This window comes from Physeter macrocephalus, chromosome 17, assembly GCF_002837175.3.
Source record: "Physeter macrocephalus isolate SW-GA chromosome 17, ASM283717v5, whole genome shotgun sequence".
NCBI classification, from domain to species: Eukaryota; Metazoa; Chordata; class Mammalia; order Artiodactyla; family Physeteridae; genus Physeter; species Physeter macrocephalus.
In genome coordinates this window covers 38,205,349-38,226,384 of record NC_041230.1, presented here as the reverse complement: position 1 = coordinate 38,226,384, position 21,036 = coordinate 38,205,349, and the positions used below count along the sequence as shown (strand labels likewise).

The following is a 21,036-nucleotide window of genomic DNA, read 5'->3' as shown; positions in this document are numbered from 1 at the left end:
AGATGTTGAGAACTCGTGTTTGGTACCTAATTGACGAAAGTAGCCTTCCTGACACCAAGAAGTAGCCTTCCTTCAGGTTAGGGGCAGGAAGACAGAGGAAGAGATGAGGTCAGGACCCTTTTCTTTACACCGAGGTCAGTTCTGACCTGCAGCAAATTTGCACTGGTGTCTGCTGTGAGCCGGGTGCTGTTCTGGGGGAGCGGCAAGGAGCAAGACAGACACAGTCACTGCCTTTGTGGGCTTTACTTCCCAGTGGAGGAAAAACAATACAGAAATGTATACTGTGTGAAGTGGTGATATTCAGGAAAGAAAAATGGAGCTGGGTAATGGGACAGAGGGTGATGGAAAGGGCGTTATTTTATAAGGGGTGGTACAGGCTATGCCAAGGGGGTGCCCTGAATAAAGCAGACGAGGGAGCCATGTGGATAGCAGAGTGTTCTGTAGGCGCAAAGACCCTGCTGGAGGCAGCACCCTGATGCAGCCGCTACAAATCCCTCTCCAGCCTCAAAGAGGCAAGCCTGGGGCTTCCCTCGTGGCACAGTGGTTAAGAATCCACCTGCCAATGCAGGGGACACGGGTTCGAGCCCTGGTCCGGGAAGATCCCACATGCCGCGGAGCACCTAAGCCCATGCGCCACAGCTACTGAGCCTGTGCTCTAGAGCCCTTGAGCCACAACTACTGTGCCCACGCGCCACAACTACTGAAGTCCGCGCGCCTAGAGCCCGTGCTCCACAACAAGAGGGGCCACCGCAATGAGAGGCCTGCGCATCGCAATGAAGAGTAGCCCCCGTTCGCTGCAACTAGAGAGAGCCCACACGCAGCAACGAAGACCCAATGCAACCAAAAAACTTAAAAATAATAATAAGAAGAAGAACAAAGCTAAATAAATGTCTTTAAAAAAAAAAAGAGGCAAGACTAGCTCCTCATCAATCCAGGAACAAAGCCTCCTCACCAGCAAGTCAACAGAGTGGGCCTCAGTCCCAATGAGCCATTCTTGCCCTTCTCAGCGCCTCCTGGAAGCCTCCTAACTCAGCACACGCTGGCTTCCCAGGGGAATGACGTGCCAACTTGGGGGTGCGTTCTGGACTGAGATACCAGCAGGAAAGGCTCTGACCAGCCATTGCCTTAAACTCTCAGTCACGGTACCCACCAGGCTGTACAACCAATCAAACCATTAGAAGAACGCCCCACGCCTTCCACCACCAGCATAAACGTGTCTTCTGACCTCATGTGGACCCTGCTCTGTGGGGCTCCCACCACTGGTGCCAAGACGAAAAGCCCGACTGAGTCATGATTCTGGCCTAAAGCTTACCCTCAGATGATGACAAATGTACCTGCCAGGATCAATCCCAGGCTCACAGCCCTTAGCACATGGATGCAGTCCCCTTCCCGGGGCTGGGATATCTCACATCACCCCCATTTTATGGGGGAGACAAACTGAGGGTGCTGTATCGCTCAGGGCTCAGTCAGGGAGGCAGAACCATGCAAGCATGATGGCATAAGGAAATTATTATAGGAGTCAGACCTTACCAATTGTGAGAGGAGCTGGAGAAGCAACAGTCCAAAAGAGGGACTTGAGGGACCAGAGGTAGGTCACTAGCTGGCCCTGGTGTGGGTGAGGGCATGTCGGAGCTTTGCAAAGAGGTCTGGAAGGCAGGCCCGTGGAGTGAAGTGAGGCTGGGGTAGGAGTCTGCGGAACGTTGTTGGCTCTTAGTGGCCACCCCCTCCATGAGTTTGCAGAGAAGGATCTGGGATCTCTGCTGGTCAGCTGGGCTGGCAGTCGAGAAAGAAGCGGGGACAAAAATTTCAATCCAATCTGAAAGTAACAGATCCAATCACAATCCCCAATAACCTGATTATTATTTGGCCTATGTGACTCCCAAACCACCAGTTAGAAGAGAAATTCCCTCCCACTCAGAGCTGGTCAGAAGTTTTCCATGTCCATGAGCTCAGTGGCTGAGAGTTTTATGACCCTCAGGCACAGAAGGGGAAGGAAGGGCCAGCCGCACTTACTGGTTGATCTCCCAGCTTCCGTTTTGAACAGGGCAGTGTTCCAGGTGTCTAGGCACTTTTGTCAGGACTTGAAAGATGTGACCATGGCAGGATGAGGCTGCCGGTGTGCACGTGGCCAGTCTGAAAGTTGCCCCCATCTATGTCTGGGACACACGACTGTGTGTACCTATAATGTATGGTACTGAAAAACTTTGTCTCTTCCACTTAATTTTTTCTTAAAGCTGTCAGAAAGTACTGGTTGGTTCTTCTTGTCTGAGTCTAATCCAACCATCACTGTTGTCTAACTCACTGGACCAGCTTCTATATCTTGATAAATGTTGACAGAGCCACTACATTGAATTAGCAGCTGATTATATCTGATTTACCCTGTAACAGGGTTAGGTCCATTTCCCAGGATGTAGCAGAAGGGCCCGATGGTCACCAAGATGATCCATAATTGCCTCTTAAAATTGCAGCCCAAATGGGTCACGCCAACAGGTCCCTCAACTAAGGGGCACACCCAAGCAGAGCTGGGCAAGACTGGACAAGAAGCACCATGGCTGCCAGTACCTCCATAAAGCCCTTGACCCAGGACCACATCACCCCTGATGCTTCTGTTTGAGGGTGGCCCCTTCCAGAGGCCACCTGCCAAAGGCAAGAAATGAGACCAGGAGGCTCTGTGACAGGATAGATTGAGAAGAGCGCTGGTTTCAGAATCACATGGACCTGGGTTCAAATCCCAGCTCCTCCACTGTGATCTTGGGCAGCACGCTTTACTTCTCTGGGCCTCAGTTTCCTCATCTGTAAAATGGTAACGACAATAGTAGCCACCCTGATGTGGTGTAGAATGGGGAGGTGTGATGATGTCAGAAACTCGCTGTAAGCCCCATGGAGCCGAGGGCTTCGGGGTATCATGGGCGTCACTGACGTGACGGTGTTTGTCACCAGGCACTCCTCTCTGGACGTGGGCACTACAGAAGCGATGTCAATACCTGGCAGCTGGCCAAGTCCTCTAATCAGTGAAGACAGGGAACCTGGCAGTGTGGGCAAGAAGCAGCTGACCGGGCTCTGAGTCACCCAGGAGAAACGGGGACCACCACCCTCCCCCCATATTGCAGTCAGCTACGTCTGGGGGAGCCTGGGCCTGGAGGGTCCTAGTATGTGGGGGTCCGCAAGATGGAATGGATGGCACTTAGCTCTTCTGGACCCCATGGGACTAGAAGGGGTCCCCTCCATCCCACATAGCAGCCGTGCTGGGGGGAAGGAAGGCGGAGGCCACCACTGTTGTCCTGTTTACATCCAAAGCCTGTGAAGACCAGGGACCAGTCCTCACAAATGAAGCGAGGTGGTAACAGACGTGCAGTGGAGCGTCGGGCCACGGGGCAGTGGCAGCTGGATGGTAGCCCCTCCCGCCTCACCCGCCACCGCCGCCCGCCGCACCGCCACCCTGAACCCAGAGCAGGAGCCCACCTAGTAGGAGAGGCCAGAAGTCCCCACCTGGGCAAAGCCAGGCCTCACCCTTCAGCCCAGCCAGGCCTGATTTTGAATGCTGAAGTGACCTCCCCCCACCCACACACAGAGGGACAGTTTTCTTCCTTCAGTGTTTGAATGAGAGGCCAAGAGCCCGAGGAAGCTCAGGGAGAAGCTCCTCGGCCCAAGGAGGCCTGGGGGATCTGTTCTCTTTTTTCTGAGCCAACAGCTACAGGCTCGGTGTTTAAAAATGTTTGAATCGACAGAGGAACTGTTTATCAATATTTTTAAAAAGAAATGTAATTAGAGGTTGGCAAACCCCCAGGGCTCCAGGCCATAGATGTCAAAGGCTTCCTTGACCTGGAGCCGGGCAGAGGAGACAGGATGGAAAGCGACCGCAGACACGGGCTGCTCCGCCATAAACCCCACTGGGCAGGGCTCCCTGCTGAGGCGCGTGAAAGCCTCCGTGGCCAATGGAATGGCGTTTCACATGCGTCCACGTTTTCCTTTCCTAGGTGGTTTTTCTTTCTAAACTTGGGAATACAGACATTCTATTTTAAGAACATTAATTACTGTCTAACTTTAATGTAACTAATGCGAACAAAAAAACCAACTTTGAACCAAGGAAAGGAAACAATTTATGGAGTGATTTTGTGTTCACATCCCTCAAGATTGCCTGAGGACATTTGTCTAATGCATTTATTTCTGGTCAAGAAAAGTGAATACCTGACTTTTTGGTGGTTTCTGGAGAACGAGGTGAGGGCTGGCCACATCTGCCTCAGAGATGCCGGCTCCGTCCACCTCAGGCCAGGATGCCTCCTTGGGGCTCAAAGAGGTAGTGTCAGGAACGTAAAAATAGAGAGGGATTCGGCAGCCGCCTTGACACACGGTTTTCTCATCCCAGGGACTGCCACGTAGGGCCCTCCTGTTCCAGCTATTCTAAGTGAAACAGAAAAAAAATAAGACTATCTGAGACCTAAATAAAAACAGTGCTATATCTTAGCTACTTTGTTTTTCTGCTTTCTTCCGCCTTCTCCCAAGTGCTCTTTCTGGCTCCTCCTTCCTCACCAAGCCAAAAATGGGATACGTCTCAAGGTTCTGTCCTTGACCCCTTTCTTCCCTCCGCCTGCCTTCCTTGAGAACAGACGTCCACAGCTGTGGCTTCAGCTTGGGGTCCACGTGGCCACAGCCCTGCATGTTCCAGGCACTGCCCACCTCTTGGACAGCCCCCCTCCCAGTATGAGGCCCCAACACCCTGGAACCAGATTTGGCATCTCCCTCTGGAGGGTCACATTTGGGGTATGTTGTCCCTCCTGGTCGTCAGTCCCCATGACCCTGTCTGTATGCAGGTGGCCAGGTCCCAGCCCCTAGGCTGGGAGCACAGGGTGCTGCCTGCAGGAGGCCCTCATACTGACCGCCGGGGAGATGGGGAAGGCTTCCCTGAGGAAGACTTTTCAGCTGAGACCTGAAGCTGAGGAGCAGCCAGCCAGCCAAGGCAGGGGGGTTCCAGCGTGAGGGGACAGCGCGAGGAAAGACCCTGCCTGAGAGAGACCAGGACCATGGAGGAAACAGAAGGGCTCTGGAGGTGCAAGCAGAGGAGGAGAACACTGGCAAAGAGTGAGACGTGACAGGGTGGTGGGCTCAGGGCCTGGATTTTATTCTGGGGGCAATGAAAGAGTTTTAAGCTTGGAAGGCACTCAGGTTTGCATGCAGAAAGATCACTTTGGCTTCTGTGCGAGAACAGATGGTGGGGGCCGGGCTGAAGGACCAGGTGAGAGACGATGAGCTTGGCCAGCGTGTCCTCACAGCACCTGCCCGGCCCCACGGCAACAGCTCTACCCGGCTCCTGCGGGTTCATACCTTCCAAGCCTCACCAGCATTCTGTCCAGAGCAACAGCCCTTGGACCAATCCACACTCTGGTGCTAAGGACAAATAGTGGCAGCATCCACCTCAAGTCCCTCTGGGACAGGAGGGTGGCAGCAGAGAGGGGGGAGAGTGGTGGCTACAAGCCTTCCCAGACCCCTGGGGTGTTCTTCCTGGTCTGTGGGTGCCTCCTGAGCATTAGGCGGCCCTGGAGGGTCAAAACACTAGCCAGGAGGGGGCCCTCGATAAGCCTTCCCCACAGAGTCTGGGCTCTGCCACTCTCTAGCTGTGTGACTCAGACGAGTCACTAACCCTCCCCGAGCTTCAGTTTCCCTCTCCGAGTATGGGAACAATAACACCCAAACCTTCCCAGGCTGTTCAGAGAATTAAACAAGAGGTTCTGCATGCAACATCCTTAGCTTAGTGCAGTTTCTGGCACGCGGCGGGTGCCCCCAAAAAGGTTGATGACGATGATCATGGTAGTGATCTTGGCCAGCTGCAAGCACTACCACCAACACACGTGAGCTCACACAGGTCTTTTAACATTTAAGGCTACATGTTTGCCTATCTCCCTTTATATAAGGCAGCCTAATGGATGCACTAGTTCAAACAATTAGGAGCAGTTTTCTCACAGCTCCTGCCGTGCCAACTGGTATGTACAGAGGGAACTGAACCTTTTGGTGACTGACTTTCTGGTCTGGCTAGAAACCATTTTATTAATTCAACCAAGGTTCCTTGAGTGCCTCTCAGGGACTGGGCTCCATGCTCTGCACTCGGGGGGCTCTGGGCTGCCATCACAAAGCCCGGTGGGTGTGCAGTTGAAGGGAGGGGCTTGACAGCTGCAGAGCTGAGCCTTAGAGGCTGGGTGCCAGGTAGATGGACTGGGGAGGGTGTTCCAGACACAGGGGACAGCATGTGCAAAGGCACGGAGGCGTGAAAGAGCATGGCATGTTCCAGGACAGAGGAAAGCTAGAGGTTGAGGCCATCAGAATGAATCACTGGGAGGAAGAAAAAGGCAGACGTGAGGCTGAGGAGTGGGGGCCCCATCACCAAGGGCCCCTAAGCCAGGCAAGGTAGGGGGATTTGTTCTGTGCACAGAGAGAGAGATCTGAGATGCTGGACAAGGGCAGGATGAACTCAGACTGCTTGTGGTGGGTATCACGGGCTTGGACACGGAGCATGATGGAAGGGGCCACACCCAGGCTTACTGGCTGTGCCACCATGCAGGCAAGAAATGAGGAGGCCTGAGGGGAAATGACAGCCAGAGAAGGGGGGCAGCAGGGACTGGAAATGGACCGCAGAGCTGGGAGGGATTGGCTCTGGACAGGACACGTTGAGGGTGAGGAAGAGGCCAAGGACAGAGCCTTCCCACCCGACTGAAGGGGCCGGGGCTGCCGGGCTGGGAGCAGGGAGCTGGAGCAGAGAGGGCAGGGTGGTCCCTGGGGACAGGACTCTGACTCCTGCCTTCCCTCCACTGCTTTCAATCTCCTCTCTGTCTTTCTCTCTTCTTTAAGTGCCACCAACAGGAAACCAAATACTTTTTTCTTTGAATTTTATTTTTTTATACAGCAGGTTCTTATTAGTTACCTATTTTATACGTATTAGTGTATCTACGTCAATCCCAATCTCCCAATTCATCCCACCAGGAAACCAAATACTTTTAAATTGTTTAATATATTTCCTTGTTTTTACTCTAAAAAAAATGAGTAAGTGGAATGTTTTCTATTTCCTCCTCAAACAGAAAAGCAAAATTACCTATACATGAGCATTCATGTGCATCAATCTCTCAATTTTTATTTTCCCTGGATGTATTAAAAAAAAAAAGGCATTTCAGGCACCAGGATGAGGTTTGGCAACATCATTTGGTGCCCAGCTGGCCCTGGGTGCCCTCCACCCCACTGCAGGAGAGACTCAGGCTGGCGGCCACGACTGAGCTCATCACTCAAGGGCTTGAGTGAGGCCCTGACATGACAGCTCTTTACCTGTAGGATCTGCAAATCTTCCCTCAAAGCCAGGGGGCACGTTCTTAAACCCCAGGCCGATGACATTTTGATAAAGTTTAAAAAAAAAAAAAAAACGATTTCACTTTGCAAGACAAACAGCTAATAAAATAGAATCTTTTTTGGTAACCACCCATACACCAATCAACCTGTCACTTGGAAAACTTTCCTGAGAGGTGTGAAATGAGGGCACTCTGGTGTTCTATGGGAACAGAGAGCCCCCCAAGAAGCCTTCTTCTCACCCAGATGACACCTGCCACCCCAAAACAGGGAAACAATCTGATTCAGAGCACAGGAAATACACGGCTAATTAGGTGCTCAATCAATACGGACTTTTGGAAGATGAGCAGGACACAACTGTTCCAGTGTTTACAGGCAGCTGCCCACACATCCACACCATGAGTGTATCTCACCTCGTTTCCTTTCATTTCCATCCCTATTGCGAACAAAACACAAAAGCGTTTCCCACCCTGGGGGCCTGCAGAGTGAGCTGCACCATGTGGCCCGTTCTGTGCTGCAGCCATTCAAGTAAGAACTCAAAGGGTCAACACCAGCAAAAATCAAACGGACAGGTTTCAGTCATAAAGCACGTCTCCTCCGTGCCCATTTGAGGCTACCGTCAGAATCAAGACCCTCCCTTCACTCACTCCATCTTCCCATCTCTGCTTGGCTGCTTCGTGTTTTTTCCACCTTTATTTTCCCTTAGCCCTAATTCTCTCACTGCTTAAAAAAAGTCGTATTATATTGTACATAGAACACAGTTTAAATCATCTTGAATTGTTTTTAGAACAAGATGGAATAAATCTCAGTTAATCAGAATCTCCCTCAAAGCAGCTCTAACTGCAGAATTCTCCTGAGTTAACCTTGGAAGGGAAGCAGGCGCCACAGTGTTAGATACTAAGCAGCAGTGTCTGAACACAGTAGGCCCTCAAGGAATGTCAATTAATTTGTTTTTAGATGATGGAATCTGCAAAGCCTCAGGAGCAAGTAAGGTGAACTGAGTAGTAACTATGTTGAAAGAAATAAATGACCAAAATAGTACTAACAGGAACAGAACAACAACAACAAAAAATGGCTGTAATTCCATGACTATAAAAGAATGGAAAAACATCTGGATGTAGTAGTTTGCCTAACTGAAACAACAGAACAAAGGAATCAGTGATGTTGAGGATAAAATAAAACATCCAACCAGAAATGGAGACACAGAAAACAAGCAAAGGTGCAAATAACTGATCTGGAAAATGGGAAATGGGGTCGCAGCCCAAAAATTGGAGAGAGAGAGAGATGGATGGGATGAGGCATACGATGAGGAAAACATCTGGAAAGAAATAACACAAGAAAAGTTTCCAGAGATGAAAAAATAGCTCAGCCTAGAACTAAAGTATACACACTGTGCCTTTCAAGTTTGACTCTCAGGGAAAGAAATAAACATTTGCTAGTTCAATTTTTGCATGATAAATTATCTGGCAAGCCAAAATGAAGGGAGATAGGTTCTTTTGAAATTAGAATGACAAGAGAGCTGACATCATGAGAGTAAAGATAAACCTCAGGAAAAAACGTGCAATTCTAACCACACATGTGTATTCTAACCACACATCAGTTATGCTCCTAAACAAGACCTGCTCTGTACAAGTAGAAAGAAACAAATACCTCTCACCAGCCATTCCTAGTAGTTATTCTAGGATATGTCTGCATCCCGCGCTAAGGTCCCAACCAAATGCACAGACTAGCCAGCTCAGCTTGCCTGTCCAGCCATGCCTCTTCCCTTACCTTGGTGCTGGGGTTCTAGGGGTAACTCCTTCACCAGAGTTCAGTCAAGACCTTTCCCCAAGGCCAGCAGTTGCTCCCCACCCTCACCTCAAAGGGCTTCTGCCAACCCAACTTAGTCTCAGCTCTGCATGAAGTCTGACCCTGACTCAGCTGAAGGGCTGTGTGACTTTGTGTATGTTACCAAACCTCTCTGGGCTTGAACCTTGTCGAAGGTAACCTGCCTCCAGCATCATCATGTGGATAAACAAACCAACCTTCTAGGTGCTAGGCCCTTTGCAAACATTATTTCTGGGCCTATAAAGTCAGTGTTATTATCCTCATTTCAAGAAAGTAGAAACTGAGGCTTGGTGAGATGCCCTGCTTGAGGCCACTACTTACTGGTCTAGGGAGCAGGTCCGTCCAACTCCACAGCTGGTTCTGCTCTCCAGGCTGTGTCTCAGGACAGGCAGAGGCATCCAGGAACCCGGACCAAGCTCCGTGAGTCTGGGCATGTGGTCTCACTTGGAGCTGCACGTCCATCAGGGGTCATCCCAGGTGATGGTCTGTGGTCTGGAGGCCTGTGGGCTTGAGGCTCATGGTGGATAAGCAGGCAGGCGCGTGTTTAGGACCACTGCTGGCTCGGCGGACACTGCCTTGCTGTGCTGGGTAAATGGCCCACTTTCCATGCCCACCCCCCAAGGCCCGCCCTAACACCCTCCCACTGCCTATTTAAGCAACAGGCCCCAGCTCCACTGGCCCCAGACACCGCCAGCTTCCAGAGCTAGGAGAGCAGTGCTGCAGGCCTCGTTCACTCGGGATGAAAGGTCCTTCTGTTTCACCATTTCCTACTGGTGCGTTTTGAATGATGATGCTGAGCTGGGTTATAGTGGGAGCTGATTTTGCTCGCCTGGGAGTGTACTGAGATGTATAACTGTCGGAGGGAGGCTCTGATTGAATTTTTCCCATTTCTAATCCCTGACTTGATGTGGTCTTATTTTCAAAGAGGGAGAAAGGCTGTAGTTTGTTGAAGGACAGAGGAGAGCGTATTTCAAAACAAGGTCTGGCTCAGACTATCAATGACCTGACATGTTTTTCTTTTCTTCTGAGAAGAGGAAAAGTCCTGTAATCTCAAGGTTGCAGAGATTCCATTTCCCCTCAGGAGCCCCTCCCTAAATAGTTAGTTCCTGTCATTTAATTTTATTTTGAAAAAACACACAGGGGATTTTTCAGAAGAGTTTGGGAGGGGAGAGAGGCTATGCAGCCTCCGGGGGATAGTTTGGGGAATATCTGAGGACTAAGACACGCTCCTTGGCAAATGTCTCATTGAGAGATGAGGTGTGAGCTCCTCACTGCTCTGGGAGAGCGCGGTGGGAGCTGAGAGCCGCAAAGGTTGGGCTGGCTGCTTTTTGCCCACTTTCAGATGTTTGCCAGCCTGTGGTCTAGGGGCAGGGTGAAGGCGGCTTACTGAGGGTGAGGAGGCAGGCGTCCCAGGCACAGGGGACAGGACACCCTCTAACGTCTTGGCAGGTTGGACTCCCCAGGCCATGGGTGGGGAGGGATGCCTGCCAAGTGCTTAACTCAGAGGAAATAAGCCAGGGCGTCCCCATAAAAACAAAGGCCCCCTCGTGTAGAGCATGTAGAGCAAGGACCTAGGGGCTCAGGCTTCCTTCTTCCCGCTCTGATCTGGTAACATCCAGTACCTGTGCTCACTTGGTCCTGGCCGTAGCCATCCAAGATCCTGTAGGGAACCCCAGTGTTATGGGGGAGGGGGCATCTGAGGCTCAGAAGTTAAATGACTTGCCCAAGACCTTTCAGCTGACTAGAACCCTTGTCTCACTGGAGCTTTTCTAATGGATTTCTAATCAGGAGGGCACCAACTGTTTCCCAAGTGAGAAGACACTCCTTCCAGCTCCTCTGCAACATCTTTGGCTTGAGGGCAGAGGACTTGGGACTCAAATTTCAGACTCTTCTCAAACAGTTTGGGTGATTTGCAAAATAAGTGTATATGCAGGACAGGGGCTGGTCCAGAGGGGCCCTGGGGAGTAACGGTTGCCTTGCCTGCGATGTGAGGGTGGTAAGAGGGCTCTGGGCCGGGCAGCAGAACTGGCCTGAAAAGGTGTAAAGCCAACGAGCTCCGCGCAGGGTTGCGCGAGGTGCGGGCTGAACTTCCTGGGCCGAAATCCAAGAGGCCGAGACAAAAGCCAGGGATTCGGCTGCAAATTCGGGGGCGGGGCGCGACTTGGGACTGGAAGGAGGGACTAAAGAGCCAGGACTTTGCCTGAGGCCAGGGGCGCGGCCAGAGAGCTGCCTGGGGCCAGGTTTCAGGAGGCGGGGCCGAGAGAGTCGAGGCCAGGTAGTGCCTGAGACCCAGGGGCCGCGCAACCGGAAAATCGGGGCTGATCCAACACCTGAGGCCGGGGCGGGGCTAGAAGGGTGGGGCGGGGCCAGAGAGTGAGCCGGGCCTAAGAACCCCTCCTAGGGAGTGAGTGTGTAGGCCCGCCGATCCTGCGACTGGGTCAACAAGGAATGCGAGGAGCCGGTGGCTTCGTGTCCAAAGGTCTCCGCTCACACGAGCGCCCTCCCAAACGCCCCCCTCCGAAGACCCCATTGGGTTCACGAAGCGTCCCCGCTGAGCCTTTCCTCTGCCGGTCTGTCTACTCCTTATCTGCGGCCAAGCGGCTTCCTCCCCGTGCCCCACCCCCGTCCCAGTAGCCACTGTCCCTCTTTCCGGGTCTGGGTTCAGCTCTCCCCCACCCGCAGGTGTCCTTGTGAGGCTGAGATTACACAGTTCTCCTGGGGAGAACTCTGATTGTTCTAGATTCGCCTATCAGATCAAATCCCTACCCCGCGGCCGGGGCTCCGAATTTGCCTCTCCCCGCCACTCACCTGCACATCGCTGGCCTGGCCAGGGTCCAGCCGTCCACGTGGAAGCCTCGTGCCTCCCACCCACGGAGTCCTCCGCACCTGTCAAACCTCCTATCCCCCGGGCCTGTCTAGGTCTGTCCCACAAACCTCAGCTCCCACCCACTCTGGCTGAACTTCGTGGGGACAGCGGGGGCCCACACCCTTTCCTTGGCGACGTGGAGGGTGTGGCGGTGCCTCCGGCGCAGGTGTGGCCCCTCGGTCTTTGTACCTGGCGCACTTGTACTGCGCTGCTCGGTGACTGTGGAGGTCCGGACACCTCCGTGAACCGCTCATCTACTTTCAGGCCCTTGAGTTCACGCAGGGAGTGCTCCCTCTTCAGCCAGAAGGACAAGAAGGTCCCCGCGGCCCCTCCTCAGGTGAGAGGAGCTTCTGGAAGGGGGAGGGGGAGGGGGAGGGGAGGGGGCGCTCCAGACCTCCCCTCATAGGCTGCTTATTAATGTTTTATATAAAGAAGTGCTGTGTGAGACTGTTTGAGAAAAGGTTCTGCTGCTTGGATAAAAAGTTTGAAAACACAGCTCTGGGGTAAGCAATCTGGGGCAAGCAGTTTGGTCCCATTCTGAACCCACCCTCATGTGGTTCAATGCCTGCAGCGGGGGTATGTCTGACACACCCAAATCTATGGAGAAAATTCGAACTCCTTCAATACGTAGGAAAAGGATTGAGGCAGCACTTCACAATAATGAAGGAATACAAGTTAAATATCCTGGAAATTGTAATCAGATATCATTACCCATTAAACTATTAAAAAAAAATTTTTTTTAAGGCTAAAACCCAGTGCATTTCACAGTAAGGATGCTGTGAAACAGGCACTCAAACAACCTTGGAGAAAAGCAGTTTGGCAATATGTGTCAGAAGCTTTAAAGTTTACCTCGTAATTCTAGTCTCGAATCCATCCCAGAGAAATAATTCAAACTACCACGATAAAAGTGAAAACCAGAAACACATTTTCTGACCCCCTGACAGTTGGGAACTTCAGTCCAGGAGCCAGGACAGCAAGACCATTATAAGAACCTGCTTCCTCCCAAATATTGGCAAATTAGATGTTTTCACGGTTTCTGGGGAGGTCACCAAGCTGGGAGTAGGGAGATTTGGTGGTCCAAGGTGATGGTGACTGGATGGAAAAACAAAAGAGGAGCTGGATGAGGCCGGCAGTCCACAGGGAGGGAGGAAAATTATTAGGGTCTTCACTAAGGGCTCAGTGGGGGTGGGTGACAAATGTAAGCTTCAGAGACTGGAAAGACAGGGTGAGGATCTTGTTTGGTGGCAACTGAGGGGGAAGAACAAGCAAGACAAGGGGGACAGTGTGGGGAACTTGTCCCGGAGGTAGCGGGGCTTGGTGCTGGACAGCGCTCATTTGCATATTTTGCATATCATGTGTATTAAACTTTGGTGAGAAATGCAGAGAGGAAAGGGAAATTGGGGCCTGGTGACCAGGCTACACTTCTCGGGGACTGTCATTTACTTTTCTGAGACTCAGTTTTCTCTTCTGTAAATGGAGCCAACAATATCTGCTTGGGGTGGTTGTACAGTGTAGCTGCACCATCAGTGTCAAGAGCACATTCTATGAGATGTGTTCTGTGCAACAACTGCTCATTTGTCCCAAGAAGTGGATCTGTTAGTTCTGCTTTTCTGAGGCTCATTTCTAGTCTCCATCATGTCTCTGCCATGGACTGGCTCGCACTCCCACCTCACAGGGAGAGAGTGTGGAAGGGAGGAAGGGAATGAGTTTGAGGTCCTGAGCAGGCCACAGGCGGCCCCAGATGAGCTGGATTGCTGAAGCCACCCTGGCTGGACCCCAGGTCTGCAGGGGGCAGGGCTGTCACTTGTCAATCAGTCATCAGGGGTTCCTATTATCTGCCTACTCTGTGCCCAAAATACAGGTGATGGGATAAAATACTGAGTGCCTGCAAGGGGAAAAAAGAACTTGAGTTCCCCAGCACTGGAGGTCAAAGTGGGTGGATGAGCTCCAAAGCTGCTGGTGTCACCATGTGGGCAGGGTCCCTGGTCCTGCAGACACCCTATAGGGCCACACACATAAGGCCCTCCCTCCCTTTGTTTTGAGGTATGGAATTTGCCAACATTGCTCAAGCCTTCTCTCTCTCAGTTTTGTGTCTAGTGTGGTAGATCTGAAAGTATGGGAGGCTGGTTACCTTTCTGGTGTGCAGACTGCAAACATGCAATAAATGCATGGAAACTACCAATGTCAAGAGAGAAATGGCTCAGCTGAGCCAGGCCAAAGGTCTCTAGTTATCCCTGGGGCCACAGAGGAGGGGACTGGCTGGGGTTTGGTGAAGAGACCATCACTGTGACTTCCAAACCCTGAGCACCTCTGCTGAGGCCTCATCCCTTCACACAGATGACGGCTGCAAGGAAGCCGCCTCAGCGAAGGCACGGAGTGCTATAAGGGCTTCGGGGGAAACTGCGCAGGTCGGGGTCCCCGGGACTTCAGAAGTAGACGGGGACGCAATCAGGCTGCTGGGCCTCGCCCCCCCTTTCCTGTCCTTCCCTGCCAGGTGCATCTTCCTGGGGTCAGCAAGGGCCACTGAAGAGTTTAGCAGGGGAGCAATGTGGTCCAATGTGTAGTTTAGAAAGATGCCACCAGCTGCCATGTGGATCAGAGGAGGGAGGCCAGCTACAGGGGGACCAGGTGATGGCTGTCACAGCGTCTAGGTGGGAGAGGGTGAAGCCTGAACTGGGCGTAGCCGTGAGAATGGATGCAAGGGGTTAGGGAGGCAGAACCGTGGGCTGGTGAGAGGAGGTGGGTATGGAGGAGGTCCAGGGGCCTAGGACCACTCAGGAGACAGAGCTGGTGTTGGGGAAGTAGAGAAAGACAAATGATAAACTTTTAGGGGAAGATAGAGAGCTGTCAATTAAATTCATGGGGTCAGAGGTCAGGAGAGACACCTGGGCTGGCTATCACCTGGGAACAGGTGACCCATGAGAGATCAACCAAGAGAAGAGAGAGGAGGCAGGGCAAGGTCCAGCTCCTGAGGGGTGGGCCAGGGAGGAGGGGACAACAAAGGGCTTGGAGAAAGAGCAGTCCCAAGGGCAGGAAGGGAACAAGACGGATGGTGGCCCAGGACCAGGGGGAAGAGAGCTGAGGGAGAGATGAGGATCAAGCCGCTTAGGCCTCCTGTGGGACCTGCTTCTTAAAGCAAATCTGGTTGAAACTGCATTGACTGTTTTCGCATTGGTGCTGACCTCTGTTCTGGAAATGTTCTTTCCAAATCTCTACCAGGAAGCCCGGTGAGATACCCTGTGCACCTTCTATCTAGCAGTGGGGGTGGTGCAGGTAGCGTCAAGCTGGGTGGCTGCCCAGACCCGCAGCCAGCCAGAGGGTCACAGCCAGGGGGTCACTCAGTCCTTCCAGAGTGCAGCCAGCACACGCCAGGCTCTCACTACTCTGAGGTCTGCGTGGTATGGGTGGGATGCTAACGGGCCATTCTAAGCACTTAAGTTAAACAGAACCAACTAGGGGTAAACTGTAAGTGCATGCATTGGAGCCTCTTCTCAAGCCCATTTTCCACAGCTGCTCCTCCCCCGGTGTCTCCTCCTGGCCTGTAATCTGGGATCTGGCGGTCACTGTGGCCATGAAGGGCACAGGCTGGCAGGCAGGACTCCTGAGTGACACTGCCGTCCTCGTACCTACTCTCAGCTCTCTCTGCCACCCCATCTTACCTCCCTCCCTTGCTCGCTGCTTGCTTCACCCACCACCCACCACTCTCCTGTCTCCATACCCTCTAGGAGGACCCCCCAACACACACGCTAATATACACCCCTGGAAAGCAAGGCTCTGCCCCCAGAAATTCTTGGGCCCTTGCTGTGAAATACCCCGAGCAGCATCTGACGCACAGGGAATGGATGCCGAGCACCCCCAGCCTCCCAGCTTGACAGCTGCTGCCCTGCCCCTGCCTCTGCCTCTGCCTCTGCATCTGCCCCTCGCCAGCCCTGGCAGGCACCAGTCAGCCAGCACGACCGGGCAGCATCTGACCACGCCTGGCCTCTGGGCTCTGACACCCCAGGCTGTTGGCTTCATCTCGAAGCTCTCCCCACTCCCATCCCCTGCAGGCCCCGCTTGGCCCCTGGGACCAACCGCATATACCTGCTGTGAAGTACTCTGGCCCAGCAGTGACACACATCACTTTCACTCACAGCTTGTGGGTCAGAGCTAGTCACACGATACCACCCAACTGCAAGGGGACCAGGAGGTGCAATCTTGCCTCATGCTTAGAAAGTAGGCCCGCACTGCTTTAGGGGCCAGAGGAAGTGAGGTAAGAGGCCTGTCCTAGGCTTGCAGGCAGATGTGGGCAAAAAGGGAAGAAAAGTCTAACCCGGATCTTCACAAAGGCAAAGCATGCTTATCTTTTTAAGTCAGTCACTCCTGAATGGAGACGTGTCACTGTCTACACTAGCATGTCTACACCAGCAATCTGGGGACATGTGGTCTCCATCCAAGAGTTCTTGTCTCCCTTTTCAGAAGTGTAGGATTCAACAGCTAAGAGCAGGTGTAGACAGGGCACCACTACCAGAGAGGCAGGGGTCAACTGGAACCCAGAGCCTCAGAAGACCCTTGGAAGCAGGTTTGGTGGCAGCAATTAGAGGGAACTTGGGGGGCTACAGATCCCCATGATGTCTTCCCCACTGGTCTTTGCTGTGGACAAATGACTAATTCACATTCTTATGCAAATGTAGCTCTAAGTCCCACTCCCCAGGGTAGTAGACAGCAGCCCCCAATCCCCTCCCAGTTATACCTTCTGGAGCAGGCCCAGGACAGCCCTGCAGGCAGGTCGGAGGCCTCCCCAAGCAAGCAGTCCAGGGCTCGGCCTGAGCTGGGCCATCCTCTCTCAGGAGGTCTTCTGGCTGGTTCTCTCAGAGCCAAGGGCTCCTGTGGTACCGTGTGCAGAGGCAGGACCTGAGGATAGCAGTGGCCTGGTGTCCAAGATCTCTGAAAGGGCCCAGGACAAGGAGCTTAGCCCTCAGTGGTGAGTGAGATCCAGTCTCAGTTCAGAAATGCAGCCCTTGGGCCCAGCTGCCCAGAGCTACAGGGAAGGTTGGTGAGATGCTGATGCCTGATTTTATTTACTCATTCGCACTGATTTGCTTTTTAATCTTTGCATAAATTCTCCTCTAGGACTCAGTTTGTTAAATGTTCTTTGCATAGAAAACTTGAGGCTGAATGTGAAATGATCCCTTTCAGAAGAATTTTAGCAAGTCTATTCCGTTTTAGGGAGGTTTGTTGTCTTCATCTGTGTTCTCTGGTGCCTTGAAATGCCTACACACTGCTCTGCTAGCCAATCCATTCCAGGAGGAAAGGCTGTACTTGAAACGCAGCTGAACACTGAGTCTGCATAAATCCTGCCATTTGTGTGGACTTGTATTTAAAGTTCTACTCCCACAGAAAGTGTGTTGTCATTTCTTCTTAAGTATGTTCCAAGCCTTGTTCGGCTCAGGGACCATTAACATCAGCTCTCATGTCAGGGAAGCAGGAACTTTGCTGGGACAAAAGCCTCAACAGTGGAGCCTGAGAGAAGCGAGATTCCTCCTAGCGTCCGTCCCTGAGGAAGGACTCTCCTGAGTGGTGCTGGCCAGCAGGGAACTTGTTGGGGGCTGGCACTCAGCTGGTCACACAGCAGACAACACAGACAACAACACCTGAGGCAGGTGACGTGACCTGCTAGGGAGTTACAGGATGCCCGGCTTCTGGCCACTTGCAAGGCGAGGCTCAGGCACAAACCTCAGCACCTGGGCAGGCTCAGAGCTCTTGAAGTAGGAGGCCCAGGCCCGTCTAGATGCTCAGCTGTTGGCACGTGACCTCTCCAGTAGTCAACAACTGCCTGCTCCAGTCCTGCCCTGGAGCTGCCCTGTCAATGGCAAGTGGAGCAGACCCTGTGAACAGGGCGATCTCAGACCTGATATTCATCCTGCAGGAAGCCCTCACCCCCCAGCACCTCCCCACCCTGGGTTCAGCCGCCGTGAGGGCAAAGGACTGGCAGGCACCCTATGGGCTTCAGCCCTCAGCAGACTCTAGGCAGACAGATCTGGCTGCAGGCAGGTTCCTGAACCTAATACAAGGGTACATAGGAATGAGAGAAGATGCCGCTCAGGATGGCTCAGGTGTGGATTTAGGTATCAGCCACCATCCAGCCTTCTCCTTAACAGTCCCCATTTCAGTCACCAACAGATGATTCTGGAATGGCAGACCATAGAGGGTAGGGTGGCCAGATCTTCGAACTCAGCCCCACCCCATTATGGAGCCCACACTCCCAGGCAACTGGCCCACATCCCTGCTACACAAGGTCCTGAACCCAGAGGTCCTGCAACTCTAAACACTAGGTTGCTTGGGGCACCCAAACACATATAACTTCAACCTGGCTTAAGATTTGCTTTCTGGTCACGCAGGAATTGGCTTTATCTGGGCTTTCTGAGTTCTGACATGGAAATGCCGAGGCTGACTGATTGAAGGAGTGCCACAGAGCTGCTTGCAGCCTGTTCCTATTCTCAGAAACCACATGACACATTAATAGCTCCCATGGAAAAATTTCGTTTTGAAAATTTTATGGCCCCACTGCCTGCATCTGGCTTCTGCAGAGGCCTGTGACTTGGGCTTGCACAAGCAGCCCACAATAGACAGTCCTGTCCAGAGATGGAGGCCCGGCATCCCCTGCACCATCCTTGCCCCTCATTTGGGATAGCAGGGCACGCTTTTTGTCAAGCAACCAAGCACACGAGGAGGAAATTTCAAAGGCTCCAGCTGTATCTTGAGGGCCTTTGCAACAAAGAAATTAACAGTAGTAGTAGTAGTGATAAAATAATATTACAGTCGTCCTTCAGTATCCACAGGGGATTGGTTCCAGGACCTCCCACAGATACCAAAATCCAGAGATGCTCAAGTCCCTTAGAGTCAGCCCTCCGTATCTGTGGGATCCGCATCCATGGATACAGAGGAGTGAGGAACTGTGGATTCAGAGGGCTGACTGTATTAGAGATGTGTCAGGCACCATGCTAAGTGGTGGCCATCCATCATCTCTAACTACCCTGAGATATTGTTACTATGTGTGCTTAACAGATGAGGAAACTATAGCTCAGAGAGTCAGTTAAGCACCTTGTCCAATATTAGAAGCAGGACCTGAAGCTGCACTTCTGACACCAGAGTTTGTGCTTATAATATCTGCACTGCTGTCTCCTAAGGGATGCTCATGGGGCACAAACCACAGGCACCAGGTCTCACCAGGCCTTCGAGGACTCAGGAGGGAGACCCCCTTTGCCCAGTAGGCAAGCCAGGGGCTACCAAAGGAGGTTTGCACAGGAAGGGAACTGATAAGAATGAAGTTTTGGAAAAATCAAGCAGCAGGTATATATTAGTCAGGATCCTTTGGGGGGCAAGTGACAGAAACCCAGCTCAAAGTGTCTAGAGCAAAGCAAAAGGTATTTTGCCAACTCGTTAGTTAGAAACTCTGGGGCTTGCGTTGGCCTCAGGCACGGGGAAATTGGAGCTCAAAGATGTCACCAGGACTTGGCCTCTCTCCTTCCAGCCCTAAGGTCTGTTTTCCTCTGAATTGGATTCACTCTCCAGGAAGGCTCCAGAAGCTTTAGGCTCTTAGTACTTCCATCTCAGAGAAAATGCAGGCCTCTTTCCTGAGGGGTCCAGGAAGAGCTAGCTAGGGTCGTGTGACCATTCAGTGGGGTCAAGAGGCTGCTGGGGTGCCGACTGGCCTGGTGTGGCTCACGGCCCTCCCCTTGCGTTGGTGTGGGGCAGCAAAGTAGGTCTGCCACATCCATGGCGCTGGAGCAGGCTAGGATTCGGGCCTGTGTTGGTGCTTGAGACTCCACTGGGAGCTCCCAGGCTGGTGGGGGGCCTGATGTGCACACCGGCAGGTACCTGATTATAGGGACAGTTGGGGATATGCAAGGGAGGGAGAGGTGGGAGGGCTTCAAGGAAGGGGAGGCAGGTGTTTTGGACATAGAAAGGTGAATAGACATTTACCTGGTTCAGCTGTGTTGGTGGGAGTCGTTGCTACAGCACATGTGTTCACACCAGACCCTGGAGCCCGGTTCTGCTTCTGGGATGTGGCTTTCAGGTATTAGCCTGGATTTGTCTGACCTGCGTCGCACGGGAAAGCATCCTCTTCCGTCGTTCTTTCTGTCCTCCCAGCTACGAGTTGACTCCAAGTTTCAGCAGCTCAGAGCTCATGTTGCCATGCCAACCCCTCCCCAGCAGGCATCCAGGCAGAAATGGGCCGGCCCTGATCTCAGTGCTGCCGGCGATGCGAGCACATTCTGGTCATTGGATTGGAACAATCCTCTCCGCCTTTCCTGCGGAAACCTGGGGCTTGGCCCGGCTCCTGCTAGACGTGAGCCTTTGGGAACAAAGACGATGAGAGGGGGTCCCTCTGCTCCAGGACTCCCAGCCCTGCTGCCAGGATGAGAGGGCTCAGCAGGCATGAGGACCAGATGGAAGTGGTGTGAGGGAGGGCCAGGGCCCATCCTAGCCCAACATGGGGCAACACCTGACCCAGATTCCCAGAAGTTCCCAAAGTAAGGCTTAGAGATCCCAAAAGATGGTGTGGGCTTCCTCAGAGGGGCCAGGGCTTGCCTTCGCCAGGAGAACTGGTCTGGCTTACTGACTTTCATGCTGCAGGAGACATTTAAATTCCAAGTCAGAACCCCTAGGACCCTTTGGGCCTCTGTGCAGCTCATCTTGGGGACCAGCACACATGCCAGGTCCACTTCCCAGGGGGATGGAAGTGGGACGGCATCTCAGCGCCAGTGTTATTTGGCATCCAGTAGCAGAGATCCTGTCCATTGCAGCTCGCCCACAAGGGCTGTTGGGGACCCATCTCTCTACCCTGCCATCTTCACTCAAACAGGACCAGGCCTGGCCAGGCCCTGTCCCTGAGGACGCCCTCGCCAGGGGAGGGCAGATTAGCCAGGCCCGGAGCTCTGAGGACAGTGACTTTGGTCAGTCCGAGTCCCCACTTCTCGTGCTGTGGTGGCCGCAGGTCACAGGTTAGCAAGCAGTGGTCTCCGTGTTGACGG

At 52.8% G+C, this 21,036-nt stretch overlaps 1 protein-coding gene across 4 annotated transcripts in view; it reads left to right on the top strand.

Moving 5' to 3' along the window:
- Positions 1 to 21,036, top strand: part of SMPD3 (sphingomyelin phosphodiesterase 3) — an 83,784-nt gene that overhangs the window by 43,199 nt on the left and 19,549 nt on the right. The window lies entirely within an intron of this gene.